This window comes from Carettochelys insculpta, chromosome 8, assembly GCF_033958435.1.
Source record: "Carettochelys insculpta isolate YL-2023 chromosome 8, ASM3395843v1, whole genome shotgun sequence".
Lineage (NCBI taxonomy): Eukaryota > Metazoa > Chordata > Testudines > Carettochelyidae > Carettochelys > Carettochelys insculpta.
Genome location: NC_134144.1, coordinates 72,712,465 through 72,727,457, shown reverse-complemented (window position 1 = coordinate 72,727,457; position 14,993 = coordinate 72,712,465). Strand labels below are relative to the sequence as shown.

At 47.8% G+C, this 14,993-nt stretch overlaps 1 long non-coding RNA gene across 2 annotated transcripts in view; it reads right to left on the bottom strand.

Moving 5' to 3' along the window:
- Nucleotides 1-14,993, bottom strand: part of LOC142016940 (uncharacterized) — a 176,322-nt gene that overhangs the window by 136,101 nt on the left and 25,228 nt on the right. For both annotated transcript variants that reach the window (XR_012646414.1, XR_012646413.1), the window contains exon 2: nucleotides 4,488-4,595. This is a non-coding gene — a long non-coding RNA (uncharacterized LOC142016940). The remainder of the gene's footprint in view (nucleotides 1-4,487; nucleotides 4,596-14,993) is intronic.

Here is a 14,993-nt window from a genome sequence, read left to right as displayed (position 1 = left end):
GACGGTGGCCAATGCCAGGCGCCCCAGAGAAGGAGAACAGAAGACAAGTGATTTATCTCCTGCCATCCATCTCCTGCCCTTGTTATGAAGGCTAGGGCACCATACTTTATCCCTGGCTAATAGCCATTTATGGACCTGACCTGCAAAAATTTATCAAGCTCTTTTTTAAACCCTAATAGAGTCCTGGCCTTCACAGCCGCCTCGGGCAAGGAGTTCCACAGGTTGACTGTGCGCTGTGTGAAGAAAAATTTCCTTTTATTAGTTTTGAACCCACTACCCATCAATTTCATTTGGTGTCCCCTAGTTCTTGTATTATGGGAAAAGGTAAATAATTTTTCTATATTCACTTTCTCCACACCATTCATGATTTTATATACCTCTATCATATCGCCCCTCAATCGCCTCTTTTCCAAACTGAAAAGTACCAGTCTCTCTAGCCTCTCCCCATATGGGACCCTTTCCAAGCCCCTAATCATCTTAGTCGCCCTTTTCTGAACCTTTTCTAATGCCAATATATCTTTTTTGAGGTGAGGAGACCACATCTGCACGCAGTACTCGAGATGTGGGCGTACCATAGTTTTATATAGGGGAAGTATGATATCTTTTGTCTTATTATCGATCCCTTTTTTAATAATTCCTAACATCCTATTTGCCTTACTAACTGCCGCTGCACACTGCGTGGATGTCTTCAGAGAACTATCCACTATAACTCCAAGATCCCTTTCCTGATCTGTCGTAGCTAAATTTGACCCCATCATGTAGTACGTGTAATTTGGGTTATTTTTTCCAACATGCATTACCTTACACTTACCCACATTAAATTTCATTTGCCATTTTGCTGCCCAATCACTCAGTTTGCTGCGATCTTTTTGTAGTTCTTCACAATCCCTTTTGGTTTTGACTGTCCTGAACAACTTGGTGTCATCTGCAAACTTTGCCACCTCACTGCTTACCTCATTTTCCAGATCATTGATGAACAAGTTGAACAGGATCGGTCCCAGGACTGAGCCCTGGGGAACACCACTAGTTACCCCCCTCCATTGTGAAAATTTACCATTTATTCCCACCCTTTGTTTTCTGTCTTTTAACCAATTCCCGATCCATGAAAGGACCTTTCCTCCTATCCCATGACCACCTAATTTACATAAAAGCCTTTGGTGTGGGACCGTGTCAAAGGCTTTCTGGAAATCTAGGTATATTATGTCCACTGGGTGCCCCTTGTCCGCATGTTTATTAACCCCTTCAAAGAATTCTAATAGATTAGACAGACACGACTTCCCTCTGCAGAAACCATGCTGACTTTTGCCCAACAATTCGTGCTCTTCTATGTGCCTTGCAATTTTACTCTTTACTAGTGTTTCTACTAATTTGCCTGGTACTGATGTTAAACTTATCGGTCTATAATTGCCAGGATCTCCTCTAGAGCCTTTTTTAAATATTGGTGTTATATTGGCCGTCTTCCAGTCATTTGGTACCAAAGTGGATTTAAAGGATAGGTTACAAACCACTGTTAATAACTCCGCAATTTCACATTTGAGTTCTTTCAGAACCCTTGGGTGAATGCCATCTGGTCCTGGGGACTTGTTACTATTCAGCTTATCAATTAATTCCAAAACCTCCTCTAATGTCACTTCAATCTGAGTGAGTTCCTCAGATTTGTCGCCTAAAAAGGCTGGCTCAGATTTAGGAACCTCTGTAACATCTTCAGCCGTGAAGACTGAAGCAAAGAAATCATTTAATCGCTCCGCAATGGCACTGTCTTCCTTGATCGCTCCTTTTATATCTTTATCATCCAAGGGCCCCACTGCTTTTTTAGCAGGCTTCCTGCTTCTAATGTATTTAAAAAACATTTTACTATTGTTTTTTGAATTTTTGGCTAGCTGTTCCTCAAACTCTTTTTTGGCTTTTCTTACTACATTATGACAGTTAATTTGGGAGTGTTTATGTTCCTTTCTATTTTCCTCACTAGGATTTGACTTCCACTTTTTAAAAGCTGCCCTTTTCTCTCTCACTGCCTTTTTAACATGGCTGTTTAGCCATGGTGGTTCTTTGTTAGGTCTCTTACTGTGTTTTTTTATTTGGGGTATACATTTAAGTTGGGCCTCTAGTATGGTGTCTTTAAACAGTTTCCATGCAGCTTCCAGGGATTTTAGTTTAATTACTCTACCTTTTAGTTTCTGTTTAACTAGCTTCCTCATTTTAGTGTAATTCCCCTTTTTGAAATTAAATGCCAGAGTGTTTGACCGCTGCGGTGTTCTTCCCAACACAGGAATATTAAAAGTTATTATATTGTGGTCACTATTTCCAAGCGGTCCAGTAACAGTTACCTCTTGGACCAGATCCTGCGTTCCAGTCAAGACTAGATCGAGAATCGACTCTCCCCTTGTGGGTTCCTGTACTAGCTGCTCCAAGAAGCAGTCATTTAAGGCATCAAGAAATTTAATCTCTGAATCCCGTCCTGAGGTGACATGCACCCAATCAATATGGGGATAATTGAAATCTCCTATTATTACTGTGTTTTTTATTTTGATAGCCTCTCTAATCTCCCTCATCATTTCAGCATCACTATCACTGTCCTGGTTAGGTGGTCGGTAATATATTCCTAATGCCATATTCATATTAGAGGAATGAATTGTTATCCATAATGATTCTATGGAACATTTTGATTCCTTTAGGATTTTTACTTCATTTGATTCTATATTATCCTTCACATATAGTACCACTCCGCCACCCGCACGACCTGTTCTGTCTTTCCGATATAATTTATATCCCGGTATGATAGTGTCCCACTGATTGTCCTCATTCCACCATGTTTCTGAGATGCCTATTATGTCAACTTCCTCCTTTGATATGAGGTACTCCAGTTCACCCATCTTATTAGACAGACTCCTAGCATTAGTGTAAAAGCATGTTAGAAAACTACCACTATTTATATGTCCGCCTTTCACAGACGTGGTGGATTTTTTTATGCACGATTGTTTCACATCTGATCTTGCCCATATATTATTTCCCACGTTCCCTATCTGACTAACTTCTAGGGAATCCCTGTCTATGGAGCCTCGTGTAAGAGAAGTCTCCGTCCGATCCAGGTGCTCCCCCGCACCAATCGGCTTTCCCCCACCTCTTAGTTTAAAAACTGCTCTATGTCCTTTTTAATGTTTAATGCCAGCAGTCTGGATCCACCTTGATTTAGGTGGAGCCCATCCTTCCTGTATAGGCTCCCCCTACCCCAAAAGTGTCCCCAGTTCCTAATAAATCTAAACCCCTCTTCCCTACACCATCGTCTCATCCACGCATTGAGACTCTGAAGTTCTGCCTGTCTATCTGGCCCTGCGCGTGGAACTGGAAGCATTTCAGAGAATGCCACCAAAGATGTTCTGGATTTCAGTCTCCTTCCTAGTAACCTAAATTTGGCCTCCAGAACATCTCTTCTACCCTTCCCTATGTCATTGGTACCAACATGTACCACGACGACCGGCTCCTCCCCAGCACTGCCCATAAGTCTGTCTAGATGCCTCGAGAGATCCGCAACCTTCGCACCAGGCAGGCAAGTCACCATACGGTTCTCCCGGTCATCACAAACCCAACTATCTATATTTCTAATGATGGAATCCCCCACTACTAAAACCTGCTTCTTCCTAACAGCTGGCGCTCCCTCCCCCGGAGAAGTATCCTCGGCACGAGAGGATACAACATCACCCTCTGGAAGGAGGGTCCCAACTACGGGATGGTTTCCCTCTGCTCCCCTTGACTGCTCTCCTTCCCTGAGCCTTTCATCCTCCGTAACAGCCTCAGGACTGTCAGATTGGAGGTGGGACAGCCCTACTATGTCCCGGAAAGTCTCATCCACAAACACCTCTGCCTTCCTTAGCTCCTCCAGTTCAGCCACCCTGGCCTCCAAAGCACGCACTCGGTCTCTGAGGGCCAGGAGCTCCTTGCATCGAGCGCACACATACGCCACCCGCCCACAGGGTAGGTAGTCATACATACTGCACTCGACACAATAAACAGGATAGCCCCCACTCTGCTGCTGGGCTTCTGCCTCCATTTCCTACTCTAGTTATATACGAGGGTTAATTAAATGTTTCAGATAGAGGTTGTTATAAAGGATTTAGTTTAAGGGCAACAGAAGTAAGTCACTGGCTCCCTCCAAGCTCCCCCTCTAAACTCCCCTCTCCAAACTCCCTCCTGTTAGCATGCACCCTGTTTGCCAGCACCCGGTCGCAAAGCTCCCTGGTCGCTTACTAGCAGGGTTTAAGTGCTCAGCCTCCCTGATAGCTCCTCCCTCTGCCTACAGCTCAGCCAATCAGCACACGGTGTTTCAATTCAAACCTAATCAGCTTCCAACTGCCTGCCTGCCTGCCTGCCTGAGCACACGGCCTTTCAAACAAACAAACACACACTCAGCTCAGCACTCCAAACAAACAAACTCCAAACTCCAAACAAACACACAAGCCCAAAACCTCCAAATATAAGCAGCCACTTACCCCAAGGTGCTTTAGTTTGCTCCTTCCTTCCTTCTCCTCCTCCAGGAGAGCCTCTCCAAACTCCCTCCTGTTAGCACGCACCCTGTTTGCCAGCACCCGGTCGCAAAGCTGATAATAAATAAATAAATAAATAAATAAATAAATAAATAAATAAATAAATAAAACTTGAATTGTCTACTTGAACTAGGGGGGAAAGGAGGTGGCAGGGGATTCACACCTTTTTCCTCCAGGTCTAGGGTAACCTCATCGCCTTATGGCAAATATGGGACACCGGCCTCCAGGGATGGGGTTGCTGTCCCGTGTCAGGGCTCCTTGGCGATGGGGGCTGCTGCTCCAGGGTGAGGCAACAGGGATGGGAGCTCTGCAGCCTCCAGTGGGGAGGCACCAGGGATGAAAGGGAGCTGAGGATGAAGACTTGAGAACCCGCTGGTGTGGGGGAGTGTTTCAAAGCCTCCCAGCGGGGAAGAGGGGAGGGACAGGGAATGAAGCAGGAGCTGCCTCCTTGAGGCATGGGGGAGCTGGGAAACCAGACAGCTGACATTTTCGGGGGCTTCCTGGCAGCAGGAGCTGCCTCCCCTAAGTGTAGGTCACCAGGCAACAAGGCAGCTGCCCTGTCAAGGAGCTCACCAGCAGTGGGGGCTGCCACTGTAGGGTGCTGGGAAATGGGGCAGCTGCCCCACAGAGGAGCTCCCCTGCAGCAGGAGCTTCTGTCACAAGATGCAGACCTCGAGGAAACATGGCAATCACCCAGTGGAGGAGCTCCCTGGAAGGAGAGGCTGCCATCCCAAGACACAGGAGCCCTGCAAAATATGGGCCAATTTGCCTATTTTCTTTTAAAAAGTCGGGACAGCTTAAATAAGGGACTGTCCCAGGAAAAACAGGGCAGACAGTCATCTTATCCAGGTCTCCAGTTCAAATGTATCTTCCAGAGAATGGTGCTTGATTGTTATACTTTCCCAGTTCACACTGTGTCTGGTAGAATCCAGGGTCATGAAACCCAGGAATCTCTTTTGCACTCTCAGGCTGCGTCTACACGTGCACGCTACTTCGAAGTAGCGGCAGTAACTTCGAAATAGCGCCCGTCACGTCTACACGTGTTGGGCGCTATTTCGAAGTTGAAATCGACGTTAGGCGGCGAGACGTCGAAGTCGCTAACCCCATGAGCGGATGGGAATAGCGCCCTACTTCGACGTTCAACATCGAAGTAGGGACGTGTAGACGATCCGCGTCCCGCAACATCGAAATAGCGGGGTCCTCCATGGCGGCCATCAGCTGGGGGGTTGACAGATACTCTCTCTCCAGCCCTTGCGGGGCTCTGTGGTAACCGTGGGCAGCAGCCCTTAGCCCAGGGCTTCTGGCTGCTGCTGCTGCAGCTGGGGGTCCGTGCTGCATATACAGGGTCTGCAACTAGTTGTTGGCTCTGTGTATCTTGCACTGTTTAATGAAAGTGTGTCTGGGAGGGGCCCTTTAAGGGAGCGACTTGCTGTTGAGTCCGCCCCGTGACGCTGTCTGCAGCTGTGCCTGGCTCCCTTATTTCGATGTGTGCTACTGTGCCGTGTAGACGTTCCCTCGCTGTGCCTATTTCGATGTTGGGCTGAGCAACGTCGAAGTTGAACATCGACGTTGCCAGCCCTGGAGGACGTGTAGACGTTATTCATCGAAATAGCCTATTTCGATGTCGCAACATCGAAATAAGCTATTTCGAAGTTGGGTGCACGTGTAGACGTAGCCTCAGTGGGCACTCACCCTTGTTCCATGTCAAAATCATCCTGTAGTGGCAAAGTGAGAGGTACCGGTTCGTGTCTGTAGACGTACAGCCAGTGTGTTGCTCTGCCAGAATCAGTGGGAGTGGTCCCACGAAGTCCTGTACTTGGACTGAGTATTCTTATGAAGCAACAAGCCCAGGAGGTCCGATGTTCCCATGGAAGAAGTTGATTTGGGCCTCCCCCCGGTTTGCAAATAATCTACAAACCCAACAAGATTCTTCCCCAACTATTTGATTGGATGTCAGTGGCAAAACCCTCTGTAGAATTAAGATTTTCATCCTAAAAGTTGGGTGAAAGGTGTCCATATATTAGACACACACCTCTTTCTGTCAAGCATTTCTAGGCATGGCTCCTTCCAGTTTTCAACACCTTGGCTACGTCTACACGTGAAGCCTACATCGAAGTAGCTATTTCGATGAATAACGTCTACACGTCCTCCAGGGCTGGCAACGTCGATGTTCAACTTCGACGTTGCGCAGCACCACATCGAAATAGGCGCTGCGAGGGAACGTCTACACGTCAAAGTAGCACACATTGAAATAAGGGTGCCAGGCACAGCTGCAGACAGGGTCACAGGGCGGACTCAACAGCAAGCTGCTCCCTTAAAGGGCCCCTCCCAGACACAGTTGCACTAAACAACACAAGATCCACAGAGCCGACAACTGGTTGCAGACCCTGTGCATGCAGCATGGATCCCCAGCTGCAGCAGCAGCAGCCAGAAGCCCTGGGCTAAGGGCTGCTGCCCACGGTGACCATAGAGCCCCGCAGGGGCTGGAGAGAGAGCGTCTCTCAACCCCTCAGCTGATGGCCTCCATGGCGGACCCCGCTATTTCGAAGTTGCGGGACGCGCAATGACTACACGGTCCCTACTTCGACGTTGAACGTCGAAGTAGGGCGCTATCCCCATCTCCTGATGAGGATAGCGACTTCGACGTCTCGCCGCCTAACGTCAAAGTTAACTTAGAAATAGCGTCCGACGCGTGTAGCCGTGACGGGCGCTATTTCGAAGTTAGTGCCGCTACTTCGAAGTAGCGTGCACGTGTAGACATGGCTCTTGCGTACACACCCTCTGAATGGCCACCTAAATCACATGGCGCAGTTTCTGTTCCCTGGTTGGATGATTTGATGTTTATCAAGTGGAGCCGTCCCTGAAGAAGGCATTAAGCTCCTTTCTCAGGGAGAGAGATGTAGCAGGAGGCGTACATTTTAAGTTACTTCCTTGTCCTGCTTTACACAAGAACCAACTGAACCGATCAGTGTATCCAACCACATGCAATTGGGTATGCCTGCTCCAAGAGCTGACTTTGAACCTTCAGTGCTAAAAACATAGATCACCAGTGGCTTGAGCTAAGGGACTAATTCTATTAGCACTGGTATAATCCTGTTTCCAGCAACTACAGGAGGGTTTGGCTCGTGCTAGTTACACGCAGGCCCCATTTTCTCCAGCATCTTGATTTCTTCACCACGGTGTGTCTACACAGCAAGCTGTTTTGAAATAAGAGGTGCTAATTGAAAATAACGTGGCGAGTGTCTACACAATAGAACTGCTATTTCAATATAATTGCAAAATGGTGGTCAGCTGATTTTGAAATTGCAAACCTCATTCCATGAGGACTAGCACCTATTTCAAACTAGGGGCTGGGTACACAGGGAATACGGTCTATTTCCAAATAAGCTATTCTGGAAGCTGAGCTTCCAGGGGCTGTAATCTGAAATAGGCTCTATTGTGTGTGGATGCACTATTTCAGAATAAGTTTTGCTTATTTTGGGGCTTCCCTGTAGTGTAGATGTGTTATTCCAGAAAAGCTTATTTTGGAATAACAGCTCCAGAACAAGCTATTCCAGAATAACTCCGTAGTGTAGACATACCCTCAGGGAACAAGAGAGTTAAATACACACTATGTACAGTTTCAGTTTCCTAGTCTCACATTCTCATCTGGTCAACATGTATTCAGGCCTGAGAAATACATGGGGGTGGGGGCAAGAACATGTTTGCTTGAGCCTCAATAGCCCTTCTCATGGGAATAATTAGTTCCTCCCCAACCTTAGGGCAGAATTAAAGGGGTCATAGGAATATCTGAGGCACAGTGAAGAGGCAGGCAGGTCATTCATCAGGTTTCATAGCGCCGGGGTTCCCAGCCTGGGGTCTGTGAGGCTACTGCAGGGGGTCCATGGAAAAAAAAAGATAAATAAAAATGATGATAGAAAATAAGTTTTAAATACACTGCAAAGTTACAATCAATTATTATTTTTAAATGAACTATCTTCCAATCCTGTTGTTAATCGCTGTCTGAAACTCTAGGTTCTGATTTCCTTTTTCATGTAATGAAGTGTGCGCAGCAGCTAGAATTGGCTTTGATGGGGGTCCGCAAATGGCTTGAGGGGCTGATTGAGGCTCTGCGCTAGTGAAAAGATTGGGAGCCACTGTCACAGTGACGTCCAGAAGAGACTGTTGTGAGTGTGTTGTCTCACCCACAGCAAACACACAGCTCAAAACCTTACCTGGCATGAAGACCACAGCCATCCCCTGGATTAGTACAGCAGCAGCAACCCAGGGACCTCCAGAGCCAAGAGCATAGGCTGGCTGTAAGCTCTATCTATGCTACAGGGCTCCTCAGTAGTAGCAGTAGTAGCAGGCATCCTTCAGTCTGCATAGAACATGGATCGCGCCCTTTAAAGTTTCAATTGAAGACTTCATTTACAGTGTCTATTGTGACTATGAAGACCCACGCGAGAGTGACAGCCCTTGCTGCATCTCTTGCAGATGTGGTGGGTGTCTGGCAAGTCCTTATTGTGCTTTCTGTGCTCTCGCTTCTCCTCTGCTAGCTGTCTGATCTTCATCTCACCCTTCTGAAGGCCCTTGTGTAACCCCTGCCTCCATCTGCTGCGGTCGTCTGCTAGTTCTTCCCAGTTGTCCAGCTCGATGTCTACCTCTCTGAGGTCTCTCTTGCAGACATCTTTGTAACGCAACTGGGGGCGTCCGGGAGGTCTTTTGCCAGAGGCTAGCTCACCAGACAGGATGTCTTTTGGAATCCTTCCATCATTCATCCTGTGGATGTGGCCAAGCCAGCGGAGTCGACACTGCCTGAGGAGGGTGTGCATGGTTGGGATTCCAGCTTGCTCAAGGACGGCGGTGTTGGTCACTCTGTCCTTCCATGATATTCCAAGGATGCACCTGAGGCAGCGCAAGTGGAAGACGTTCAGCCTCTTTTCCTGGCTGGCGTACAGGGTCCAAGTCTCGCTGCCGTAAAGGAGGGTGCTGAGGATGCAGGCTCTGTAGACTTGCATTTTGGTGTGAGTGTACAGCTTGCTGTTATTCCACACTCTCTTGCTGAGTCTGGACAGAGTTGTGGCTGCTTTTCCGATCCTCCTATTTCGCTCAGTGTCCAACGACAGGGTGTCAGTGATGGTGGATCCGAGGTAAACGAACTCGTGGACGACCTCTAACGTATAGTTGTCAATGCTGATTGATGGGGATTCAGCAACATCCTGACTGAGTACGTTTGTCTTCTTTAGGCTGATGGTAAGCCCAAAGTCCTTGCATGCTTTGGAGAACTGATCCAGCAGTTTTTGAAGCTGGTCTGTGTGAGACACTACAGCAGCATCGTCTGCGAACAGCATGTCTCTGATGAGGACTTCTCGCACCTTAGACTTAGCTTTCAGCCTTGCAAGATTAAACAGTTTCCCATCCGATCTTGTGTGCAGCAAGATGCCCTCTGTGGAAGATCCAAAGGCATGCTTCAGGAGGAGCGCGAAGAAGATCCCGAACAATGTCGGAGCAAGCACGCATCCTTGTTTGACGCCGCTCCTGATTCTGAAAGCATCCGATAATGCGCCGTCATACTGGATGGTTCCTCTCATGTCTTCGTGGAACGACTGGATCATCTTGACTCTCAATTTATAGGATAAGTGCCCGAGAGCAGAGGGAGGCCACCCTCACTGATGGGTCACACATGAACTAGAAATAGCTCTGAGAAACACATCCCGACTGGATGTCACGATTCCAGGGGAGCAAGAATCCCTCACAGCCCTTATTTACTCCAGTGGCTAACTCCTCAGTGTTATAAATGTCCATCCCAGCTTTGCTGACTGCAGTTTGCAGCCATTCGACTCTGCTATGCCTTTGACTGCGGATCAAGGAACCTTCTCCGACTGGTAGCTTCTTCCTGCACTGGGACGTAAGTCACCGCTTAGCCCTCTGTTCAGCAGGCAAAGTAGATTTGTCTCCTTAAGTCTTGCACTGCAAGGCACGCTTTCCTGACCACCGATCATTCCTGGAGATCTTCTCTGAACCCTTGCTCATTTATCAGCCTTTTAATGTGTGGATGTCGGAGCAGTGCACAGTCTGGGCTCGGCACAAATCAAAAACTGCGTTTTGCAAGCTTGTTTGCAAACTTTTCCCAGCTCCAGTGGCATCTGGCCACACCTGTTCATGCCAGGTGGTTTGGCTAAATGGGCTTCCCATGGGAAGAGCTTCCAAAAATCCTCCAGCAGCTCATTGCCTAAAGCTGAATGCACAAACAGAGGTGTGAGAGATGTGGAACCGGCTTCCTATGGGTTACCACTGGCAGAGTTTGGAATTCTTCATGGTCACACTCTGCAGGGCCATAAGTGTGGGACCAAGGTGTGAAGAGGTGCTGCAGTGCCCCCAGGTTTTATGCATGGGTTTATTCCTGGACCCACATCTGGGGTTTCAGCTGCTGGTCTCACACCTGAGGTCACGGCTGTTTGCCTTGCACCTAGGACCCTGGCTGCTGGTTCCACGCCAGCCCCCAGTTGTGCCTCAAGCCTCATCCCCCTAGCCCTGTCTGCATCCCCGCCATCCTCGGAGCCATGGCTTTGCTCCTGGCCCCAGGAATGGAGTGGGGGACATCACTATACTGGCCATCCCACTGAAACAGCCTCCTCTGATGGGTTTGGCACCTTCTCTTGTGTAAGGGACTCCCAGCCTGGTATACACTCAACTGAGGTTTACAGCTGCATATCATTTTTCTGGAGTGATCCTTGATTTTAGGGGTGAGTCAGCCCTGGCAAGGATTTAACTAGGGGGATGGTAAATAACGCCCCCTCCCAAATAATACTAGCTCAGTGGTTCCACAATTAGGTCTCAAATACTGCAAGGGGAATCTTGGCTTTATACATTCAAACACAAAGCTGCATCCCTTCCTACTTCTTTTATTATTAGTCTTAGTTTTTGAACAACCACACGCACAAGTTTGGGGCTGAATTTGGTCAGACAATGTCCCTTTAACACAAAGAGGGAATTGATACTCCAGCTAGTCAAAACACAGACAGGAAATCATCTGTGATACTGTCTGTCTTGTTCTCACAGCTTCCAAGCACAACAGAGGATCAATGAATAGATGCAACCCACAGCTACGATTCCTACTCCCCTGCTCCTGAAAAAAAAAAAAAAGTCCTAAAACCACAGCCTGCCTAGTGCCGAAAGGAGCCAGCCGGACCCAGCCGCAGTCTAAATCTTGCTGTATTTTAAATTTGTTCCAGAGTTCCCTGTAAGCTGAGAGCTTGGGCAGCTGCCCAGGAGAGATTCAGGTACTGCCCAGCTGATCAGCAGAGCACCCACGGCCAGCAGAGTGTGTTTCTACTGATGGTGAACATCTGTACATGGCTCAGTGCACATAAAACTTACTCCGCACATGTATGATAAAAATTAGAGGGAAGATTGAGTTTTTCAGCCAAAGGAGTCTGGGTTCGATGCAGGTATTACTGGGTAAGTTTGTATGGCCCATTCTACTTAGAAGGCTACACTCAATCGCAATGGTAACAGAGAGGAAGCCGTGCTAGTCTATACACTATCAAAACAAAAAGCAGCCAAGTAGCACTTTAAAGACTAGCAAAATAGTTTATTAGGTGATGAGCTTTCGTGGGACAGACCCACTTCTTCAGACCATATCCAGACCAGAACAGACTCAATTACAATGGTTCCTTCTGGTCTTAGAACCTAAGCATATTAGATACGGTGAGTTCCAAAGGAGGTCTGCAGATCACGAGTGAGCCAGAAAAGACCAACAGGGGACCTGCAGATTACTGGCAGTTCCTTCTTTTTCCTAGCATTTGCATCACTTCAACCAGTCAGATAAATGCCATACTTTCCAAGCATCACTTTCCCATATAAGACTTCGCACAGGGATATCGTGTGGCCGCGAATGGCGGGAGGAGATCCGGGTGTGCAATTGTAAAAGGGAGGGGAAGTGGTTCATCTGATTAAGCTAGATTTAGTGGGGATGGGAGACGGGGAGTTTGTCTTCCTCCAAAGCATCAGAGACCAGCCACAGCTGGAGATAAGACACCAGATGGCTCTCTAAGGTTGTACAGAGACTCCCTTTTCTCAATGCCTGGATGGCTGGTCCCTGTTCACATGCTCAGGGTTGTATTGGTGACCAGATTTGGAGCTGGGGAAGAATTGTCCCTGCAAATCTAGTTGGCAGGGACCGTGCTGTTCTTTTCCCTTCCACCCCAGCATCAGATACGGATCATCTGCTAGATCAACTGGGCACATCTCTCCTAGTCTGTTCCCTGCCATGAAAGTGCCTCAGACCTTGGCAGCACCTTGGTTTCTCCTGGCTTCTGCTCAACAGCTTAGACTCCTGTGGACAGAAATGCTCTGATTTATCTAAAGTCCCAGTTTCTAGAGGGACATTGATGGCATTGACTTCTTTGCACATAGCATTTTTGGTGTCAGCATGTACTTCAGTGAAGGTTTCCCAAACGAGGCTGCATAGCCACCTGTCTTGGCTGATTTAGACACAACCAGTCCTGCATTACGACAGGGGGTTTGATGAGATAACCCTTGCGGTCCCATCGAGCCCTAAGATACTACGATTCCCAGTCCAATTGCTAACTAGGTCACAGTGGACCTTATTTTACAGGCATAGGAATATAAAGCCAAATCCACCGCAGGTGTAATTCCAACAGCTACAGTCGAGTTACACCAGGTGAAACTGGGCCTCAGGGTGTGCAACTGGAAAAGAACTCCCAGGTCACTGAGTTACTAACCCCTCACAGGAAAGGCCAGGGGCTGAGAGCAAGAGGATGAACGAAATCTCAGTGTTTTCATCACCCGTAATCTCCTGGCAGGTTGGGAGGGGGTTTGGGGAAAATGAAATAAAATTGAAAAATAGCTTCATGCGGAGTACAGTAAGGAGAGGGCTGAAAAGAGGGGAGATGGATAATTAAGCAATAAGACACGACAGGCTGTGCATTTCTGGCTGATTAGCGCTAGCTTGGCCTGATGGTCTTTGGGAAGCTGTCTTTTGCCGCACGAGAATTGTGGTCACCCGCTAGGAATGGGCTGGCAGGAGGTGGCTGCGGTTGCTTGTATGAGGAAATTAATTTTTAAATTAAAAAGGGAAAAACAAAGAAAAGGGATTGTTCTTAAATAATCGAGTCCCGTGTACTTATTTTTAGGGTGTTCTGGGAGAGGGCGTGAGATCACCAGCAGCCAATCAGCTGTGGGAGAGGAATGACATCACTGGCAGCCAATCAGCTTGTCACAGCCTTCCCGCTTTGAGACTTCCATTGTCTTCTCTCATGGTTGTTATTCCTCTTTCATCTCCCTTTGTTGTTTCTCCACTTTGTTTGCCTGGAGGTCAGTTCTTTCAACCACCTTCTCTGGCATCTCTCATCCTCTCTTTAAGAGTTTCCCTTCTCCCTCTGGCTGTGAGGAGGTCTTTATTTTTCTACCTCTCTATTTTCTACTTCCCTATGTGTCTGTTTTTCTCTTGTTCTGTGCAAGGAATCATACAGGTAGAAGATGGGAAAGGTCTGTTAGGAAATGCAGCCCAGGGTTCTGGCATCAGACCTCCCTAAAGGGCATTTCTTAGTAAAAATCTTCCTCCTTCTTGCTCCCTCTGTCTTTTTCTCTTTCCCCTTCTGCAGTGTTCCCTGTAAGCTGAGCTCTTGGGCAGCTGCCCGGGAGAGACTCAAATGCCGCCCGGCTGATTAGCAGAGCGCCCGCAGCTGGCAGCCTGTGATTTAATTGGTGGTGCACATCCTCACATGTGCCAGTGCATGTAATAAAATTTATTCTGCGCATGGATGGAAAAAATTAGAGGGAACCCTGCTCTCCACCTTCCACACACACTCCCCCTTGATAGAAGTTGGGGCCATTTTTACAGAAATACACCACCACCGTAAGAGCAAAAACGAGCCCCACAAAGTATTGATGAAAAATGGTGCCCACAGTACAGCTTCCCAGTTGTATATGGACAGCAAGTAGAAGATAAAGCCCTGAGATGGCCAGAGAGAGGGCAGGGGCTGGTCAGCAGAGGCACAATGCACTAGTGGCCCAGACAATACCAAAAGAGCCCAGATCACAGCATTAGCCAGGGAAGTTGATACAGCTCAATGCAGACCTTGCTTGGCCTCCTCTTGAACTGGTTCATCCACAGTTCTCAAAGGCAACTAACTGGGTCTGGGATCCAGTGCTGGTCTGCTCTGTCTGCATCCAGCTCTTCCTGGCAGAGTTGGGAATCGGTCTTTGGTCTGCAATAACAGGAAGCCTTGGTGCTAGGGCTGACACTAGCAAATAGAACATCACCCAAGCCCCTGCAGGATACTTGGCAGGTTATCTGCTAAAGAGTTTCCCCATCTCTTCTCCCTCCATCGGCGATGAGGACTTTATTTTTCTAGCCCTTCTCCCTGTAAGTGTCCCTTTTCCCTCATTCTCTGAAAAGAGCCATACAGGTGTGAGATGAGAACGATGTGTTAGGTGATGTAG